The sequence below is a fragment of the Symphalangus syndactylus genome, chromosome 13, assembly GCF_028878055.3.
Source record: "Symphalangus syndactylus isolate Jambi chromosome 13, NHGRI_mSymSyn1-v2.1_pri, whole genome shotgun sequence".
In the NCBI taxonomy this organism is placed as follows: domain Eukaryota; kingdom Metazoa; phylum Chordata; class Mammalia; order Primates; family Hylobatidae; genus Symphalangus; species Symphalangus syndactylus.
The window spans coordinates 114208792-114229150 of record NC_072435.2 but is presented as its reverse complement, the minus strand read 5'-3'; positions in this window follow the sequence as shown (position 1 = coordinate 114229150).

The window sequence follows — 20359 nt, the reverse complement described above, 5'->3', positions numbered from 1 at the left end:
ATCAGCAAGAAGGGCAGATTCATTCTAAGAATATCGAAGTGTTTCAGCCGGGCACGGGAGCTCACGCCTGTAATCCCAGCACTTTGGGAGGCCAAGACGGGCGGATCACGAGATCAGGAGTTCGAGATCAGGAGTTCGAGATCAGCCTGGCCAATGTAGTGAAACCCCATCTCTACTAAAAATACAAAAATTAGACAGGTGTGGTGGCACGTGCCTGTAGCCCCAGCTACTGGGGAGGCTGAGGCAGGAGAATCACTTGAACCTGGGAGGTGGAGGTTGCAGTGAGCCAGGACCATGCCATTGCACTCCAGCCTGGGTGACAGAGTGAGACAACTTCTCAAAAAAAAAAAAAAAAAAAAAAAAAAGAATATTGAAGTGTTTCATGGAATTGAAAGAATAAAAAATAGTATATTTCAAAATCGCCAGAAGATTTAAAATGTTCCCAACATACAGAAATGATAAATGTTTGAGGTCATGGATATCCCATTACTCAGATTTGATTGTTACACATTGTGTGCTTATATTAAAATATCACATGTACCTCATAAACATATACAACAATTATGTATCAATAAAAAGAGTAGAAAACAGCTGAGCCTTAGGAACAATCTCTATGTCTTTCCTGCTCCTCCTTCTCTCTTTTTTTTTTTCTCTCTCTCTCTCTCCTTCTCTCTCTCTCTCTCTCTTTCCTCAGTCTTAATGGGAGAAAAACAGCTACTCACCATTGTCTATATGTTACAATTTCAAGCACTAGAAACTATGTAACTTTTCTCTCAGCTCTAAGTCCAGACACCCAGGGAAGCATTCTAATTGGTCCATCTTGGGTCTGCAAGTGTATTTCTGGACCAATCATCTAAGGCCAAAGGTGGCATCTCTTGGAGGTAACAACAGCTCTCTTGGCAACCTTGTGATCAGAGTACCATTTTGGGGGTGGGTTTACTCAGAAGAAAAAAGGAATTTTCCAATTTGCCAGAGATAATTATTTGTTGGATAATCCTTCAATTTTTTTTTTTTTTTTTTTTTGAGAGAGAGAGTTTCCCTCTGTCGCCCAGGCTGAAGTGCAGTGGTGCAATCTCGGCTCACTGCAAGCTCCACCTCCCTGGTTCAAGCCATTCTCCTGCCTCAGCCTCCAGAGTAGCTGGGACTACAGGTGCATGCCACAGCAATGGCTGTATTTTTGGCAGAGATGGGGTTTCACCATGTTGGCCAGGCTGGTCTCAAACTCCTGACATCAAGTGATCCACCCACCTTGGCCTCCCAAAGTGCTGGGATTACAGGCATGAGCCACTGCGCCGGGCCTAATCCCTTCAGATTCTGACAGTCTTAAGATCTAAATGCCAGATAAAATGTTTATGGTTGAAAATGGCTAATAGCATGACTTTCAACAGCAATGATATGCTTAGCAAGGGCTAGCACCATTCTGCAGGTACAAAGTCCCACATGGTAGCATTCTGTGCCCATCAGGGCTTAGCAGAGGAATGGATTTGAGGATAAAGCAGACCTCCACACCCCTCACCACCAGCCTCTCATCTCCAGACTTGCCCTCCCAGCCCCACTGTCAAAGAACACAGTGACCCCATGGGACATACATGTGAGACTACAGATGACTTTTCCATTGCCAGCTCAGCTGAAGTGCATTTCTCTGCATCACACAGAGATGGCCCTGGCTGTATCAGCACAGCTCTCACTTGAGCCACAGATGGCAAATGGAATGCTCATCCCTGCCCCTTGCTCCCTGGCCCGGCTGCTTGCACATTCCTTGACAATAATGCTGGTTCAGAAGCTGGCACTTGGAGCCAATCCTTGCTAGGCACAGCAGGGTGGGCAAGGCAGAAGTAAAGCTGGCAAGGAGGGAAGTAGGGGCTATTTATTTTATGCTGGCCCCAGCAGCCTGGAAGGTACCATGAAGAGTGGGCAGCTAGACTGCAGCAGATGACAGAGCTTTATCAGGTAAGGGGTGGCAGCGGGGAGCACAGGAAAATTACAGCCCCACTTGCCAAGTCTCAGGGATACCTGCATCTAATTTAACATAAGGAAGACATTATGGAAAAGAGTTGCTACCTCCCCCAGATGCAGACGCCTACTAAATCTAGTCTATTCCATCTCCTAAACCTCTCTCCAACTTATTCCCTTCCCTCAATCCCCATCCCACCTGCTCTAAGCCACCACCATCTCTTGCCTGGAGAGCTGCAATTGCTTCCCAAATGCTCCATCAGTATTCACTCTGGCCACAACAGTTCATTCTCTATCCAGTGACCAGAGTGATCTTTCTAAGTTGCAGGTCTGATGACACCTCACTTCTGCTTTGGCTCCCCAAGGGATAGAGTCCAAAATCTTTCACACCAGCTAATAAGAGCCTTCACAAACCGATCTTGGCCCACTCCAACAGCTTTAAGCATCAAAGATGGTTGGGGTGTGTAGCAGATGCATTGGTGCCCTGCCTGATCCCCTCGCCTTTATCACACTGGCCCAACTTCCAATGGCCGGCACCTGCTTTCATTTGTCTGATGGCTTTCACTGGCAATTGGAGCCCACTTTGTTATGCATGGCAGGATGGAAGTACCAGGGAATCAATGGCCCCTGGGAGCAGGCCTCAAACAATGATTGATGGAAGAGGGAGTATAAACACCCCAGCTCCCTCACCCTTTGGGTGGGATAACAGGTGTATGTCAACACTGGCTCCCAGAATTACCCAGTTGCCCACAGTCATTGATAAACTCACCCTTTCCTGGTTCCTTCTTGACTCTGTCTCATTCTCTTGTTCCTCAACTGCTATTCAGGATCACTTCTTAGATAAAACTCTTGATGGCCAGGTGTGGTGGCTCACCACTGTAATCTCAGCACTTTGAGAGGCCAAGGCAGGCACACTGCTTGAGCCTAGGAGTTCGAGACCAGCCTGGACAACATGGCAAAACCCCAACCCTACAAAAATTTTAAAAATTAACCGGGCATGGTGGCACACACTGGTAGTCCCAGCTACTTGGGAGGATGAGGTGGGAGGATTGCTTGAGCCCAGGAGATTGAGGCTGCAGTGAGCCATGATTGCACCACTGCACTCCAGCCTGGGTGAAAGAAAGAGACCCTATCTCAAAACAGACAAACTCTTGCATTCAAATCCTTATCTCAGGGTCTTCTTTGGAAAGATCCCTGAAAAAGCAAGTATTTTCCAAAACCAGGTTATCCAGCTATGTATGTACTTACACATATTAGTGATAAATATGCCATGATATCTCTCATGATATCATGATCAGGCATCAATGATATGTATGTATTTACACATATTAGCAATAAATATGCCATGATATCTGCAGCCTCTGGACTTGTACACAAGTTTCCTCTATGTAGCATGACCTCCCCCTGCCGTCCCATCTTCTGGATGGATCTTACTCTACCTTTAGCTCTATCCATAGCTTAGATCTACATTCTTGGGTAGAACTCCTCTCACCTTACCCACACCTCTCCCGCATGCGCTGCCCCCCACACACACACACACAAGTTCTGTTTCCCTTGGAATTTCCTCCCCTCACACTCTAGTTTTCTTTTCTTTTTCTTTTTTTTTTTTTTTTTTTTTTTTTTTGAGATGGAGTCTCACTCTGTCACCCAGGCGGAAGTGCAGTGGCGCAATCTTGGCTCACTGCAACCTCAGCCTCCCAGGTTCAAGTGATTCTCCTGCCTCAGCCTCCTGACTAGCTGGAATTACAGCCATGCACCACCATGCCTGGCTAAGTTTTGTATTTTTAGTAGAGACAGGGTTTCATCATGTTGGCCAGACTTGTTTAGAACTCCTGACCTCAGGTGATTCACCCATCTTGGCCTCCCAAAGTGCTGGGATTATAGGCGTGAGACACTGAACCCAGCCTAGTTCTCTTTCATTGTGCTTATTGCACCTGTAATTATGTGTTCAGAGCCTGTGTTCCCCATCAAAATGTTAGCTCCATGACAATAAGGATTGTGTTTGTGGGCTCATTTCTGTATCCCCAGAGTGGAGTACAATACAGATGTTCAACAGAGAGTTGAATAAATGGTGCTTTAACTTCAAAAAAAAATAGAAAAAGAGAAAAGGTGTAATATAACGCAGACATGGAAATGTTCCACACATGCTAATTGAATAATCACAGCCACCATCACTCAGCACACCCAGTGGGCCAGGCATCCTCCCAAGGGTTTCACAAGCATCACCTCAATTAACCGTCACAGGCTGATACTGATGTTATCCCTGTTTGACAAAGGAGGAATCAGAGTGAAAGAGAGGTTAAATCCCTTGCTAAAGGGCACATGGTAGCAACGGGCAGAGCTGGGATTTGAACCCAGAGAGTCTGGCACACAGTGCACATGTTTACCTGCAAGTTTCTCCTACCTCTTTCCCCACTGGAATGATGCTCCAACTGTAGAGCTCTTCACAGCACCTGGATGAAGCCTTCTCCCCCTCCAAGGGCATGAAGTGAAGAATCACTGGGGATTTCACAAACCTGATGGCATTCATTCATTCAACCAGTTATTTCTAAAGCACCTACTGTGTGCCAGGCACAAGGAAAGGGGGTAAATAAGACAGAAACTGTTCCTGCCCTCCCCAAGCTTACAGTCTAGTAAAAGAGACAGACACTGAATGAACAAACATGCAAACAGGCATATAATGGGCAATTGTAAACACTATGAAGACAACGGGTATGGGAGGTACCTGACTTAAATAGGTCAGAGACAATTTTAAGTGAAGACCTGAAAAATGAGAATTTGACCACTCTGGAGGGAGTGGGGCAGAACATTTCCCATCAGACAGTAGGAAATGTTGGATGCTATTCTAGATACAGTGGGAAGCCATTGGCGGGAGGCGATATGGTTTGGCTGTGTCTCTACCCAAATTTCATCTTGAATTGTAGCTCCCATAATCCCCACATGTCATGAGAAGTACCCAGTGGGAGGAAATTGAATCATGGCGGCAGGTTTTCCCATGCCGTTCTCATGATAGTGAATAAGTCTCATGAGATCCGATGGTTATAACGGGCAGTTCCCCTGCACATGCTCTCTTACCTGCTGCCATGTAAGACATAACTTTGCTCCTCCTTGGCCTTCTGCCATGATTGTGAGGCCTCCCCAGCCATGTGGAATTGTGAGTCCATTAAACTGCTAGCAGTTACCCGTGAGACAGGAAAGTGCCTACAGAAGCCCCTGACCACCTGGCTCTGAGACTGCTGCCTAGAGCCATATGTCCTCACCAATATCCAGCAAATGCTGCAGTTCTGTACATCCAGTTCATCTGGTTCCTCTCAGCCAGGACTAAGGAAACCTCAACCACAACCAAAAAACATCTAGCATAGAAAAGGAATTAGGATGTCACCAGGCACCACCAAAAGTGACAGGGAGAAGAATGCAGGCTGAAATATCCACTGAGTACAACCTTGTTCTGTTTAAGTGGCTCTCCTCTCATTCTCTGCCTCATTTAACTCTTTCACATATATTATCTCATTCTGTCTTCAAGAGGATGCAGGTAGGTGCACATCCTTCTACCCATTCCCACAGATGGATAAACTGAGGCTTAGCAAAGTGAAGTGACCTGCCAGCTCAGAGCCAGGTTCTAAAGACAGGGCCCTCTCAGCCCAAGTCCAACAGCACTTCTATCACTCCTCAATGGCTTGCTTGTGAAAACCTTCTTAGAAGCTTGTTTTCTATTGGTTTTGTTCTATGTGCATTTTCACCAACTCAGTATCAGCCAAGAGCTGGTGAGGGAGGAAGGTGAAGGAGAGTGGGAAGAGCAAGGAGGCTTAAATGCATCAAGGGCATGATCCTAAGAAACTGATTTGAATTGAATAGAAATTGGTTTTCCATTATCCTTGCAGCTACAGCATTTGCAATTTAGGTCCTGATGCCAAACACTGCCACTGTTTTTCTGGTCAAATCTCCTTCCTAGGAAGATAACCATTTTAAAAATTCTCTGTAACCTGTCAGGCAGACTATGTTCCTCTGAAAGACACATATTGCTGCCCAAGTCCACACAAAATTCTAACCCCAGTATGTGAAGCACCACCACATTTACATGGGGCCAGGAAGTAAGATAAATTCACAAAGCCTTATATGGAGCCAAAAAGAAACAGAAAGGTACTGAGATCCGAATCCGTGCCTCCCCACCCACGCCCTTGCTGAGGGACTCTGCCCCTAATCACAGCCCCTGCTGTCCTGTTTGCCTTAAGAATGATATTCAGCCATTACAAATACAACCATTCTGCAGGCTCAAATACTGAAAACCTTTGAACACATTGATATATTCCTTCCCTGAGTGTCCTTAAGAAGCTCCATCAAAAACAATAAAATGTGTCATGTCACCCACCAAAGCCCATATGCAAAGAGAATTTCAGATCCAGTTGATTCAGCTGCTCCAAAGGACCCAGGTTGTTTGTTTGTTTGTTTGTTTGTTTGTTTTGAGAGACTCTTACTCTGTCACCCAGGTTGGAGTGCAATAGCACGATCTTGGCTCACTGCAACCTCCATCTCCCGGGTTCAAACAATTCTCATGCCTCAGCCTCCAGAGTAGCTGAGATTTTACAGGCACGCACCCTGACACCCGGCTAATTTTTGCATTTTGAGTAGAGATGGGGGTTTTGCCATGTTGGCCAGGCTGGTCTCAAACTCCTGACCTCAGGTGATCCACCTGCCTCAGCCTCCAAAAGTGCTGGGATTACAGGAATGAGCCACTGTGCCCAGCCAGAACCCAGGTTCTTGCTGTTCCTCTGCTCTGCCATCCACGGTGCAGACCACTCCGAGTCTGATTTTCCGCATGGTCATATGGATGTCAGTGGCACTTGCTACTAATGCTTTCCTGTTTCAATCTAAGTCTAAGAGAGCCTCTCCCGAAATAACAGACGCTAAGTCCTTTCCATTACTCTATTTGAACCAGCTAGAGTCTTGTCACTATGTCTGAATCATTAACAGTCACCAGGGAGATGCCCTACCTGGGACAGTTAGCAATGCCTGGAGACATTTTTGGTTGTAGCAACTTGGAGAGAAGGGAGTGGGCGCTACTGGCATCGAGTGCGGAGAGGCCAGGGATGCTGTTAAATATCCTGCAATGCACAGGACAGCCCCACCATGAAGAATTATCCTGTCCAAAATGTAATACTGAGCTTGAGAAACCTTGGCTTAGACTAACCTACATTGGGGTTAGCAAACTACAATCCACAGACCAGATGTAGCCTACTGGCCTGTTTTTGTAAATAAAGTGTCACCAGAATGCAGCCACACACTCATTTGCAAGCTGTCTATGACTGCTTTTGTTGTGATACAGACCATTTGCCTTCACTCCTAAAGCTTAAAATATTTACTCTCTGGACTTTTTCTGAAAAAGTTTGCTGACCCCTGGCCTAGGTCTACCCTTAAAGCTGGGGTTGGAGAGAATATGTGAACAAAATTAGGGTTCTGTTAGGAAAGAGGGAACAAATTGGTGTTGGGAAGTAACAAACGGTAAACGCGACCAAGAGAAAGTCTATTTCTAAAGACCTCACTGTAACCCATAGCTCTCAGCAAGGACCTTATCAATGAAACTATGCTTCTACTTAAAGGACTTGTACAAAAATTAAGCAGCCAGATAGGAAAAAATAAGTTCTAGTATTCTTTATCACTGTAGGATGACTATAGTTGACAATAAAATATTCATAGTTTCAAAACAGCTAGAAGAAAGATATTTACTGTTCTCACACACAAAAAAATAAATGTTTGAGATGATGTATATGCTAATTACCTTAATCTGATCACTATGTGTTATATGTATCAAAACATCACTAGGTACCCCATGAATACGTACAATTATCATTTGTCCATTTAAAAATTAAAATAAAGTTTAATTAAAAGATGGGAAAAATAAACTAGGAATTTAGGTCTTACACAACTTTTAAGTTACTAGGAGGCATGAAGCCCCCAAACTCTCATCCAATAATTAAGATTTTTGACTCCTACTACAAAGAGACAGAAATGACTATCAGAGCAATGGGTCCTGAGCCCATAAAAGTCAGGCCTGGTGTTGGCTCTATGGAAGGCCAAAGCCACACTGAAATCAAGGGAGAGAAAAAAGAAAGAGTAGCAAGGAAGTTACTTAGCAGAGAAAATCACAGGATGGAAGGAGAGAGGCACAAAAACCAAGCATCCCCAGAGGGACAAAGAAACATGGCTGCTTGCAATGATTGATCCCATGATGCTTTGCAGTTCCATGAGATTTCACAACACCTTTTCGGTAAGTTCTTTTCCTGAACAAGTCCAAATGGGTTTCTGTTCCTTGGAATCAAAAGGTCCCTGAGGAAGATGAGACCCACTGAATCACTGGACACCCTCTATGTTAGTCCATTCTCATACATTCTCATATTGCTATAAAGAAGTGCTTGAGAATGGGTAATTTATAAAGAAAAGAGGTTTACTTGGCTCATGGTTCCACAGGATGTATAGGAAGCATGGCTGGGGAGGCCTCAGGGAACTTACAATCATGGCAGAAGGTGAAGGGGAAGCAGGCACATGTTCACATGGCCAGAGCAGAAGGGAGAGAGAAGGAGAGGTGCTGCACGCTTTTAAACAACCAGATCTCATGAGGATTCTACTGTGAGAACAGCATGAAGGGGAAATTTCCCCCCATGATCTAATCATCTCTCACCAAGCCCCATCTCTAACACTGCGGATTACAATTTGACATGAGATTTGGGCAGGGACACACATGCAAACCGTATCACTCTCTCTCAGGGACAAGGCAAATATTTGCCCAAAAGGTTGACTGGCTTCTTCTCTCTCCTTTGATCCTAGTCACCCAGGGATTCCCATTCCACTTGGCAGGAGGTTGGGCAGACCCAAAGACCTGACATAACTTTTAAGACTTAAAAACTAAAAAAACCTAAGTGGGGAAATAGTACCTGACTTTTTATAGATGCTTTAAAGGTTCCTTTTAATAGTAAATATAAATGGTTACCAGACTTGTCAAATATAAGTCAATATCAACTCTCAAAAAGGACTAAGAAGGGAAAAAATTTAAGTGAAAAAAAAATTCATGGCCATTTCTTTTCAACTTGTGATAATGTTACTTTGATCTTCCTGTTCACTCAGCCTGGTTTAAGTTATCAGAAGCCCACCACTAAATGCCTTGTTCCTATTATTTATTTATTTGATATTATAATTGAATGAGAACTGTTATATCCTGGCCAGTGTTCCCCATCTGCTGCTTCTCTGGGTTGGGAGGGGGTTGTTTTGTTTTGTTTTTTTCCTGGGAGCACCTGAGGCAACATTTAGGAACAAAATCTTCTTTCTGACTTCCTCTGGAATAGATTCTCTTTGTTAAAGCCAGAACTATTCACCTCCTGGAGGCAAATCTGTCCTGTAGGTATTTCTCCGGAGGCCACCATCCAGATTTCCAAGCTGCCCATAAAGGATGGAGGATGGTAGTGCTGAGTTTCTGCCTCTGCTATTTGCAATCCACCTTCCTCATCCTGCAGCCTTTGGAAAAGGGGCCACCTCTATTTGCACCACAGCTAATAAGGCAAGATCAATCAAATGATGATTCTGAGCTAAACAGACTGATTTCTTCCCAGCCTCATTGTGCAGAGAGAAAACTGCTAGATGAAGCAAGATCACAGTAAAGCCAAACACTTCATGTGAACATATTCAGGGAACACGCTGCAACTTTGTGCTGGGGTCTACAGACAGAGACAGAGAAGTTACAGTCCACACCCTTGAGGAAGCCACAGTCTTGAGCAAGGCTGTCCAATAGAAATATAATACAAGCCACATTTGTAATTTGAAAGTTTTTAGTAACAACATTAAAATAAGTAAAAAGAAACATAATAATGCTTTATTTAACCCAAAATGTCATCATTTCCACATGTAATCAATACCAAAAAATTATTAATAAGGTATTTTACATTATTTTCCTATTAAGCCTTTGAAATCCAGGATGTACTTTATGCTTACAGGCATCTTCATTCAGACCAGTCACATTTCAAGTGTTCAATAGTCATATGTAGCTAGTGGCTACTGTACTGGGCAGCACAGCTTTAGAAGTGGAACAGATGTATACACAATTATAAAACAACATGAAGATACACCTACTATGTACTCACAAAAAATAAATTAAAAAAATAAAACAGGGCCAGGCATGGTGGCTCACATCTATAATCCCAGCACTTTGGGAGGCCAAGGCAGGCTGATCACTTGAGTCCAAGAGTTCAAGACCAGCCTAGGCAACATGGCAAAACCCTATCTCTACAAAAACAAAAAAATAGCCAAGTGTGGTGGCATGCACCTGTAGTCCCAGCTGCTTGGGATGCTGAGGTAGGAGGATTGTTTCAACCTGGAAGGTTGAAGTTGCAGTGAGCCATGATCATGCCACTGAACTCCAGTCTGGATGACACAGTGAGACCCTGTCCCCCACCAAAAAAAAATAAAAATAAAACAACATGAAGGAAGAAGACAGCAATAAATAGAAAGATGTCCCATGTTCATGGATTGGAAGACTTGACATTGTTAAGACATAAATATCACTCAAAGTGATCTACAGATTCACTACAACCCCTGTCAAAATTCCAAGAGTGTTTCTTGCAGAAATAGAAATATTCATAATAAAAAATCATATGAAATCTTAAGGAACCCTGAAAAGTCAAAACAATCTTGTAAAAGAACAGAGTTTAAGGTCTCACACTTCCTAATTTCAAAATTTAGTCCAAAGCTACAGCAATCAAGACAGCATGGCACTGTCATAAAACAATGAATTGAATGGAAAGCCAAGAAATCCACCCTTGTATACATGGCCAAGTGATTTTTGAGAAGGGTTTCATGACTCTTCAATGGGAAAAAGATAGTCTGGACCCTTACCTTGTATAGGATCCTTTCCTTAAATCATGTAAAAAATAAATTCAAAATGAATCAATGACCTAAACATAAGCATTAAAACTACAAAACTCTTAGAAGAAAACATAGGGGGAAGCTTCATGACATTGGATTTAGCAATGATTTCTTGGATATGGCAACAAAAGAAAAAATAGATAAATTGAACTATATCAAAATTTAAAACTATGCATCAAAGGACACAACAGAATGAAAAGGCAACTCAGAGAAGGGAAGAAACTATTTGCAAATTATATAGCTGAGAAGGGGTTAATATCCAGAGCATAGGCCGGGCATGGTGGCTCATGCCTGTAATCCCAGCACTTTGGGAGGCCAAGGTGGATGGATCACAAGGTCAAAAGTTCAAGACCAGTCTGACCAACTTGGTGAAACCCCATCTCTACTAAAAATACAAAAATTAGTTGGGTGTGGTGGCATGCACCTGTAATCCCAGCACTTTGGGAGGCCAAGGCGGGTGGATCACAAGATCAGAAGTTCAAGACCAGCCTGACCAACATGGTGAAACCCCATCTCTGCTAAAAATACAAAAATTAGCTGGGTGTGGTGGCACGCACCTGTAATCCCAGCACTCAGGAGGCTGAGGCATGAGAATCACTTGAACCCGGGAGGCAGAGGTTACAGTGCACCGAGATCACGCCCTCCAGCCTGGGTGATGGAGCGAGACTCCATCTCAAAAAAAAAAAAAAAATAACAATCCAGAGTATATAAAGAACTCCTACAACTCAATAACAACAAAACCAGTTTTAAAAGGGGCAGAAGACTTGAAAACACATTTCTCCAAAGAAGATAAACAAATGGGCAAAAAGCACATGAAAACATGCTCAACATCACTAATCATTAGGGAAATGCAAATCAAAAGCACAGTGAAATACCACTTCGTTACACAACGAGATGCCATATGAGATACTACCTGATACACATACACGTAATAGTCATTATCCAAAAAGGAAAAAGACAGATAACAACAAGCGCTGACAAGGATGTAGAAAATTGGAACCCTCAGGCACTGTTGTTGGGAATGTAAAATTGTGCAGCAAGCACTTTAGAAAACAATATGGGAGTTCCCCAAATAGATTCAAAGTATAATCATCATCTCCAGCAATTCTTCTGGGTATATGTCTAAAAGAATTGAAAGTGTAGACTCAAATAGATATTTGTACACATATATTCATAGCAGCATTATTCACAACAGATAAAAAGTGGAAGCAACCCAAGGGTCCATCAACAGATGAATGGATAGGCCGGGCGCGGTGGCTCACGCCTGTAATCCCAGCACTTTGGGAGGCCAAGGCGGGCGGATCACGAGGTCAGGAGATCGAGACGATCCTGGCTAACATGGTGAAACCCCGTCTCTACTAAAAAATACAAAAAAAAAAATTAGCTGGGAGGCCAGGCATGGTGGCTCAAGCCTCTAACCCCAGCACTTTGGGAGGCCAAGGCAGGTGGATCACCTGAGGTCAGGAGTTCGAGACCAGTCTGGCCAATATGGTGAAACCCCATCTCTACTAAAAATACAAAAAATTACCCTGGCGTGGTGGGGGACGCCTGTAGTCCCAGCTACCCGGGAGGATGAGGCAGGAGAATGACGTGAACCCGGGAGGCGGAGCTTGCAGTGAGCAAAGATTGTGCCACCACGCTCCAGCCTGGGCAACAGAGCGAGACTCCTCCGTCTCAAAAAAAATAAATAAAACAAACAAACAAAAAAGACAGATGAATGGATAAACAAAATGTAGCATGTCCATACAATGGAATATTATTCATCCCTAAAAAGGAAGGAAATTCTGATATATACTACAACATGGATTAACCTTACGGGCATTAAGCTAAGTGAAATAAGCCAGGCACAAATGGACAAATACTGTATGTTTCCACTTATATGAGGTACCTGGATTAGTGAAAACCATAGAGACATAGAGAAGGTAGAATGGGCTGGGCACGGTGGCTCACGCTTGTAATCCCAGCACTTTGGGAGGCCGAGGCGGGCAGATCATCTAAGGTCAGGAGTTCGAGACCAGCCCGACCAACATGGAGAAACCCCGTCTCTACTAAAAATACGAAAAAAAATTAGCCAGGTGTTGTGGCGCATGCCTGTAATCCCAGCTACTTATGAGGCTGACGCAGGAGAATCACTTGAACCCGGGAGGCGGAGGTTGCGGTGAGCTGAGATAGTGCCATTGCACTCCAGCCTGGGCAACAAAGTGAAACTCTGTCTCAAAAAAAAAAAAAAAAAAAAAAAAGAATGGTGGTTGCCAGGGAGTGGAGGGAGGAGGAAATCGAGAGTCAGTGCTTAGGAAATCGAGAGTCAGTGCTTAATGGATATAGAGTTTCAGTTTTGCAAGATGAAAAGTGTTCTGGAGATAAATGGTAGAGATGATTGCACAAGATGAATATACTTAATGCCACTGAGCTGTACACTTAAAAATTGTTAAGATGGTAAATTTTATATGTACATTACCACAATAAAAAAAGAATAATTATAAGGCAATTGAAAAAATAACACCAAGAAGGGCCATAACCCAGAGAGGAAGTTGTAGAGACACCAAACATCTGTGGAAGACTTAGAGTGTCATAATTAAGAGTTTAAGTTTCAGCGACAAAGAGGCTTTCATCCTATACAGCTACTTGGAAAAATCACATTCTCTCTCCAAGCTTTGCTTTCCTCATCTGCAAAATGCAAGTATTTAAAGGGCCACCCTCCTAGATTCCTGGTAAAGAATAAGTATGTGATGCAGTCAGCACAGTGCCTGGCACAAAGAAACCTCTTCTGAAATGTCAGCTGGTATCGTTGTTATTAATATAACAAGCAAGAGAAGAGGGGAACATATCAAGGAAGGCTTCTTGGATAAGGGGACACATGAGAGGAGTCTTTTATTTTTTGAGACCGGGTCTTGCTCTGTTGCCCAGGCCAGAGCACAGTGGCATGATCACAGATTACGCATCCTCGACCTCCCAGGTTCCAGTGATCCTCCCTACTCAGCCTCCTGAGTAGCTGAGACTATGGTCACATACCACCATACCCAGCTACATTTTTTTTTGTGGAGACAGGGTCTCACTATGTTGCCCAGGCTGGTCTTGAATTCCTGGGCTCAAGCAATCCTCCAACGTTGGCCTTCCAAAGTGCTGGGACTATAGGCATGAGCCACCATACTCAGCCTCTGAGATGGGTCTTAAAGATGAATGAGAATTAACTCCACAAATAGGGAGGGTGGGAAGAAATTTCCAAGCAGAGGGACAACTGGTGAAGACAAACAATGTAGTAAAGAGGTATACTATGTGCTTTTTCAAACATATACATCTATATATTCTTTCACACACACACAAATGAGAACATGCTATTCTGTGCCTTGCTTCTTAATAGATCAGTTCTTATGGTGACAAAAAATGTTCTACAGTAGTGATGATGGTTGTGCAAATTTGTGAATATTCTAAAAACCACTTTAAAAGGGTGACTTTTGGTCGGGTGCAGTGGCTTACACCTGTAATCCCAGAACTTTGTGGCAGCCAAGGCGGGTGGATCATCTGAGGTCAGGAGTTCAAGACCAGCCTGACTAACATGGTGAAACCTGTCTCTACTAAAAATACAAAATTAGCTGAGCGCGGTGGTGGGCATCTGTAGTCACAGCTACTCTGGAGGCTGAGGCAGGAATGTTGCTTGAACCTGGGAGGCAGAGGTTGCAGTGAGCTGAGATCACACCACTGCACTCCAGCCTGGGCAACAAAGTGAGACTCTGTCTCAAAATAAAAAAATTTTAAAAGCGTGACTTTTATGATATGTGAATTATATCTCAATTTTAAAAGAAAAGGAAATAGTGTTTATAGGGAAATCTGGTTGTCCCCCAAACTCAAACTCTAGTAGCGATATTGCAGATATTAAAAATGAATATAATGTATATAATACTATAGTATGTGACCCCGATCACATACAATTCCACTTCTGGGTATATGTCTAAAAGAATTGAAAGCATACACTCCAGTAGAAATTTGATCTACTGGATCCCGATTACACACTACAGTATTATATACATTATATTCACATCCAATATCTGCAATATCACTAACTAGAGTTATTTGAGTTTGGGGGGAAAACCCAGTTTCTCTATAAACACACTATAGTATGTAATCCCCAGGGCCCCACCAGAATATATTACATTCTCAGTGTGGCTGAGACCACACTGTGCAGGCAGCCATCCAGCTTACGTCTGCCAAAGACTGCGTCCATTAGAAGTGATGGCGCCCCGCCTCCCACAGCATAGCAGCAGCTTGTGTGTTGATGACAGACATAAGAGATACATAGAAATGCATTGTTGTTGGGACCTACTGATATCAGAGGGTTTTGGCCTGAAGGCTGAGTACCAGAGGAACTCAAGGCACTGACAGCTTTTTACCAGCTCTGTGTCCTTGGACTGAATTTTTTCATGCAAATATCCTCTTAATTCATCAGCAAAGACTCACTGCTTATGTGCCTAGCACTCTGCAAAAAACAGGGTAGAATAGGGCTTCAGGTCACCTGGTTCAGCTCAGATAGAACTTTTGTTTGAGATCCTGAATTGGAATGTGTCCTATTCATTCTTTTTTTCTTTTTTTTTTTTTTTTGTGAATTCTATTGTTGATCACATGCAAGGTGCCAGGCACTGACCTAGGTGTTGGATATCCCTCTGCAATCAAGGATCTCTGCCCTCAGGGTGCTTACAGAACTAGAGGGATAGCAGAAAATGAGACAAGTGCCAATAATAAAGTATGGTGAGAATCATGGTGCAGGACAGGCGGTGAGAGCCTGGCCCAGACAGACTGACACCTTCCTGGCATTGACCTTGAAGGATGAGTGTGAGCCAGAAAAGGGGAGAACAAGAGGGAGAAAAGGAGGGTATTTCAGGCAGAGGGAGCAATGTGGACACAGACAAGGAGGCAGGAAGGGCAGCACTTAGCAACTTAGAAATGAAAAAATTCAGCCAGGCGCGGTGGCTCACGCTGGTAATTCCAGCACTTTGGGAGGCCTAGGTGGGTGGATCACCTGAGGTCAGAAGTTTGTGACCAGCCTGGCCAACATGGCAAAACCCCTCTCTACTAAAAATACCAAAATTAGCCGGACATGATGGCACGCACTTGTAATCCCAGCTACTCAAGGGGCTGAGGCAGGAGAATTGATTGAACCTGGGAAGTGGAGGAGGCAGTGAGCTGAGATCATGCCATTGCACTCCAGCCTGGGCAACAGAGCAAGATTCCATCAAGAAAAGAAGGAGAGGAAGGAAGGAGAGGGAAGAGAAGGGAAGGAGAGAGGAGGAGAGGAAAGGAGAGGAGGGGAGGTGAAGGAGGGGGAGGGGGAGGGGAGGGGAGGGGGAGGGGGAGGGGAGGGGAGGGGAGGGGGAGGGGGAGGGGAGGGGGAGGGGGAGGGGGAGGGGGAGGGGGAGGAGAGGGGGAGGGGGAGGGGAGGAGAGGGGGGAGGGGAGGGGGGAGGGGAAGGGGAGGGGGGAGGGGGAGGGGGGAGGGGAGGGGAGGGGTGGGTGGAGGGGGAGGGGTGGGTGGAGGGGGAGGGGTGGTGGAGGGGGAGGGGAGGGGGGAAGGGGGAGGGGGAGGGGAGGGGGGAAGGGGGAGGGGGGGGGAAGGGGGAGGGGGAGGGGGAGGGGAGGGGGAGGGGGAGGGGGAGGGGAGGGGGAGGGGGGAGGGGAGGGGGAGGGGGGAGGGGAGGGGGAGGGGGGAGGGGGAGGGGGGAGGGGAGGGGGGGAGAAAAGATTCTATGTGGCTAGGATGGGACTAGGAGAAAGACAGGGAAGGAGGCTGCTGATTTGGGCCTCCTAGCCCTGGAAGATAAAGCAGTCAGTGGGGTCAGTGAATGCCTCACCAAGGCTAAATCGGGGTGAGGTTGTTCTTTAAGACTGCAGACCATCCCATTCCATAAGCACTTAAGGAATGTTCCATGTATGCCAGGGTCTGGGCTAAGCATTGCGGACTTCACAGCAATCAAGACACCCCTGACACTTGCAGGGCCCCGAAGATAAAGAGTACTGTTATTGACTGAATTGTGTCTCTCCAAAATTCATATGTGCCCGATGCAACTGCATTTTGAGATAGAGTCTCTTTTTTTTCTTTTTTTTTTTTTTTTTGAGATGGCATCTCACTCTGTTGCCCAGGCTGGAGTGCATTGGCATGATCTCAGCTCACTGCAACCTCCGCCTCCCAGGTTCAAGAGATTCTCCTGCCTCAGCCTCCTGAGTAGCTGGGACTATTGGGACTATAGGCATGTGCCACCACGCCTGGCTTTTTTTTTTTTTTTTGGTATTTTTAGTAGAGACGGGGTTTCACTGTGTTGGCCAGGCTGGTCTTGAACTCCTGACCTCACGTAATCCGCCTGCCTCAGCCTCCCACACTGATGGGATTACAGGTGTGAGCCACAGTGCCTGGCCTGAGATAGAGTCTTTAAGGAGGTAATTGAGATTAAATGAGATCCTGGGCATGGGAGGGCTAATTCAACAGGACAGGTGTCCTTACAAGAGGAAGAAGAGACCCCGGGGATGTACACACACGGAGGAAAGGCCATGTGAGGATGCAGTGAGAAGGCAGCCACCAACCAGCCAAGGAGAGAAGCCTCAGGAGAATCCAGCTCTGCCAGCACCTGCGTCTTAGTCTCCAGAACTGTGTGAAAGTTCATTTCTGTTTAAGCTGCCCAGTCTGTGGTATTTTGCTATGGCAACCCTATCTGACAAATACCAGTATGAACAGAAGTTCCAGCTCTCTGCCTCCCCTTCCTGCCCATGAGAGGCCCTGCATGTATGTGTAGATCCCAGCCCATGTATCCAAGTTCTCTGCTCATATGCCAGCAACAACCATCTCTTGGCCCCCAGAAGGCCTGACAGGTACACACACAAGTGGTGTCACCCACCCTTGGGAAGACAGGCACAGGGAGGAGGTTTGGGCAGTCCTTGGAAATGGGCTCAGAGCTGTTTGGGCAGGGAATTTGAAGGTCCAGGGTACCTTAAGTGTGATTCTGGAAGGGGAGCACCTATTCCAGATGGGCAGATCCCATCGAACTCATGGATTCCTCTCCCTGTGAGGAAGAGTGTGGCCAGAGGGGAGCCAGAGTGGGGCCATCTGAAGCTCAAAGATCAAACAGGGGCCCTGGTTGTCTGGGTCAAGGGCATTGCTGGAGACAGGGGCAATGGAAGACGGAGTCTGTTCCAGGAGAAGGATCAGCACACACAAAGGATAGAACGGCCAGGTGCAGTGGCTCATGCCTGTAATTACAGTACTTTGGGAGGCCGAGACAGGCAGATCACTTGAGGTCAGGAGTTGAAGACCAGCCTGGGCAACATGATGAAACCCTGTCTTTATTTAAAAAAAAAAAAAATTAGCTGGGTGTGGTGGCAGGCACCTGTAATCCTAGTTATTCAGGAGACTGAGGCGGGAGGATCAGTTGAACCCAGGAGGTGAAGGCTGCAGTGAGCCGAGATCATGCCACTGCACTCCAGCCTGGGTGACAGAGTGAGACTCCATCTCAAAAAAAAAAAAAAAAAGCTAGAGGAAGGAAACCTAGAAAATACCAGTTTCCCAGGGGTCCTCCTGGCTGGAAGTTGAAGTAAGGAGAAGTAAGAGATGAGGCTAAAGACTCAGAGGCGGGACCAAGCAGGGCTTGTGTGTCTCGCCAAGGGAGCACGTCCCTGTGGGTGCAGTGGGAGCCACCTGCTCAGCTGGCTGCAGTGTGGGGAGATGGACTGGAGGTTTATCAAGTTTTAAATTCAGTTTAGGGCCCTTCTAGGATCCTTAGCCTGGCTTAGAGATAGACATCCACCAACCCTGAGAAGCACATCTCCTTTCAACTTAAACTTCTCCCCAGCCAACTAGCTTATCACTTTTCACCAAGCTCAAACCCATGACAAATTTGCTTTTGGAAAGAGAACAACAGAACCCAGCTTGCCTTACTACTCGACTCTTCCCACCTAGTGCTCCATGTTAGCTAACCAGAAATATAACTATTTTTATCATGTTTCCTTTTTCACCTGGGCCACCAGCATTCTCTGTCTCTCTCTCTCTTTTTTTTTTTTTTTTTGAGATGGAGTCTTGCTCTGTTGCCCAGGCTGGAGTGTAGTGGCGCAATCTTGGCTCACTGCGACCTCCACCTCTAGGACTCAAGCAATTCTCCTGCCTCAGCCTCCCATGTAGCTGGGACTACAGGCATGTGCCACTACACCTGGCTAATTTTTGTATTGTTAGTAGAGATGGGGTTTCACTATGTTGGTCAGGCTGGTCTCCAACTCCTGACTTCAGGTGATCCACCTGCCTTGGCCTCTCGAAGGGCTGGGATTACAGGTGTCAGCCACCGCACCTGGCTCTTTTTTTTCTTTTTCCTTTTATTTAGCTTCTGATTCTCTGGTTGAATGGATACTCTCTTGATGGTTTCAAAAGGTGAATATAAAGCAAAACTTGTTAACAATTAAAATCATTTTTCAGCCGGGTGCAGTGGCTCACACCTGTAATCCCAGCACTTTGGGAAGCTGAGGCGGGCAGATCACTTGAAGTCAGGAGTTCAAGACCAGCCTGGCCAACATGGTGAAACCCTGTTTCTACTAAAAATACAAAAATTTGCCAGGTGTGGTGGTGGGCACCTGTAATCTCAGCTACTTGGGAGGCTGAGGTGGGAGAATCACTTGAACCTGGGAAGTGGAAGTCGCAGTGAGCCAAGATCATGCTACTGCACTCCAGGCTGGGCAACAGAATGAGACTCCATCTCAAAAAAAAAAAAAGGAAGAAAGAAAAAGAAAAAAGAAAAGAAAAATGGGGGTTAAGTCCCCATGTGGTGGCTCATGCGTGTAATCCCAGCACTTTGGGAGACTGAGGTGGGCAGATCATTCAAGGTTAGGAGTTCGAGACCAGCCTGACCAACATGGTGAAACTAAAAATACAAAAACTTAGCCAGGCATGGTGGCACACCCATGTAATCCCAGCTACACGGGAGGCTGAGGCAGGAGAATTTCTTGAACCCACAGGCAGAGGTTGCAGTGAGCCTAGATCACGCCACTGCTCTCCAGCCTAGGCAACAGAGCAAGACTCCATCAAAAAAGAAAGAAAGAAGGAAAGAAGGAAAGAAAGAAAAAGAAAGAAAGAAAGAAGAAAGAAAGAAAGAAAGAAAGAAAGAAAGAAAGAAAGAAAGAAAGAAAGAAAGAAAGAAAGAAAGAAAGAAAGGAGGGAGGGAGGGAGGAAGGAAGGAAGGGAAAAACAGGGGTAAAAAGGCAGCAGACAGAGAGGTCAGCAAGACATGAGGCCAGAGAGACACGCAGAACCAAATCACGACAAGCCTGAGTAAGGAGTTTGGACATTTCCTGGAAGACAATTAGGGATTGTGCCTCAGCATCCACAACTGAAGTGGAGGAAAATGATCATACCCACCTCATAGGGTTGCTGTGAGATTAAACTGCTTAGCATAATGATTGGTTCATATTAAGTGTTCAATAAATGCTCAATAATTATAATTATCATTGAAAGATTTTAGGGAGACTAATAA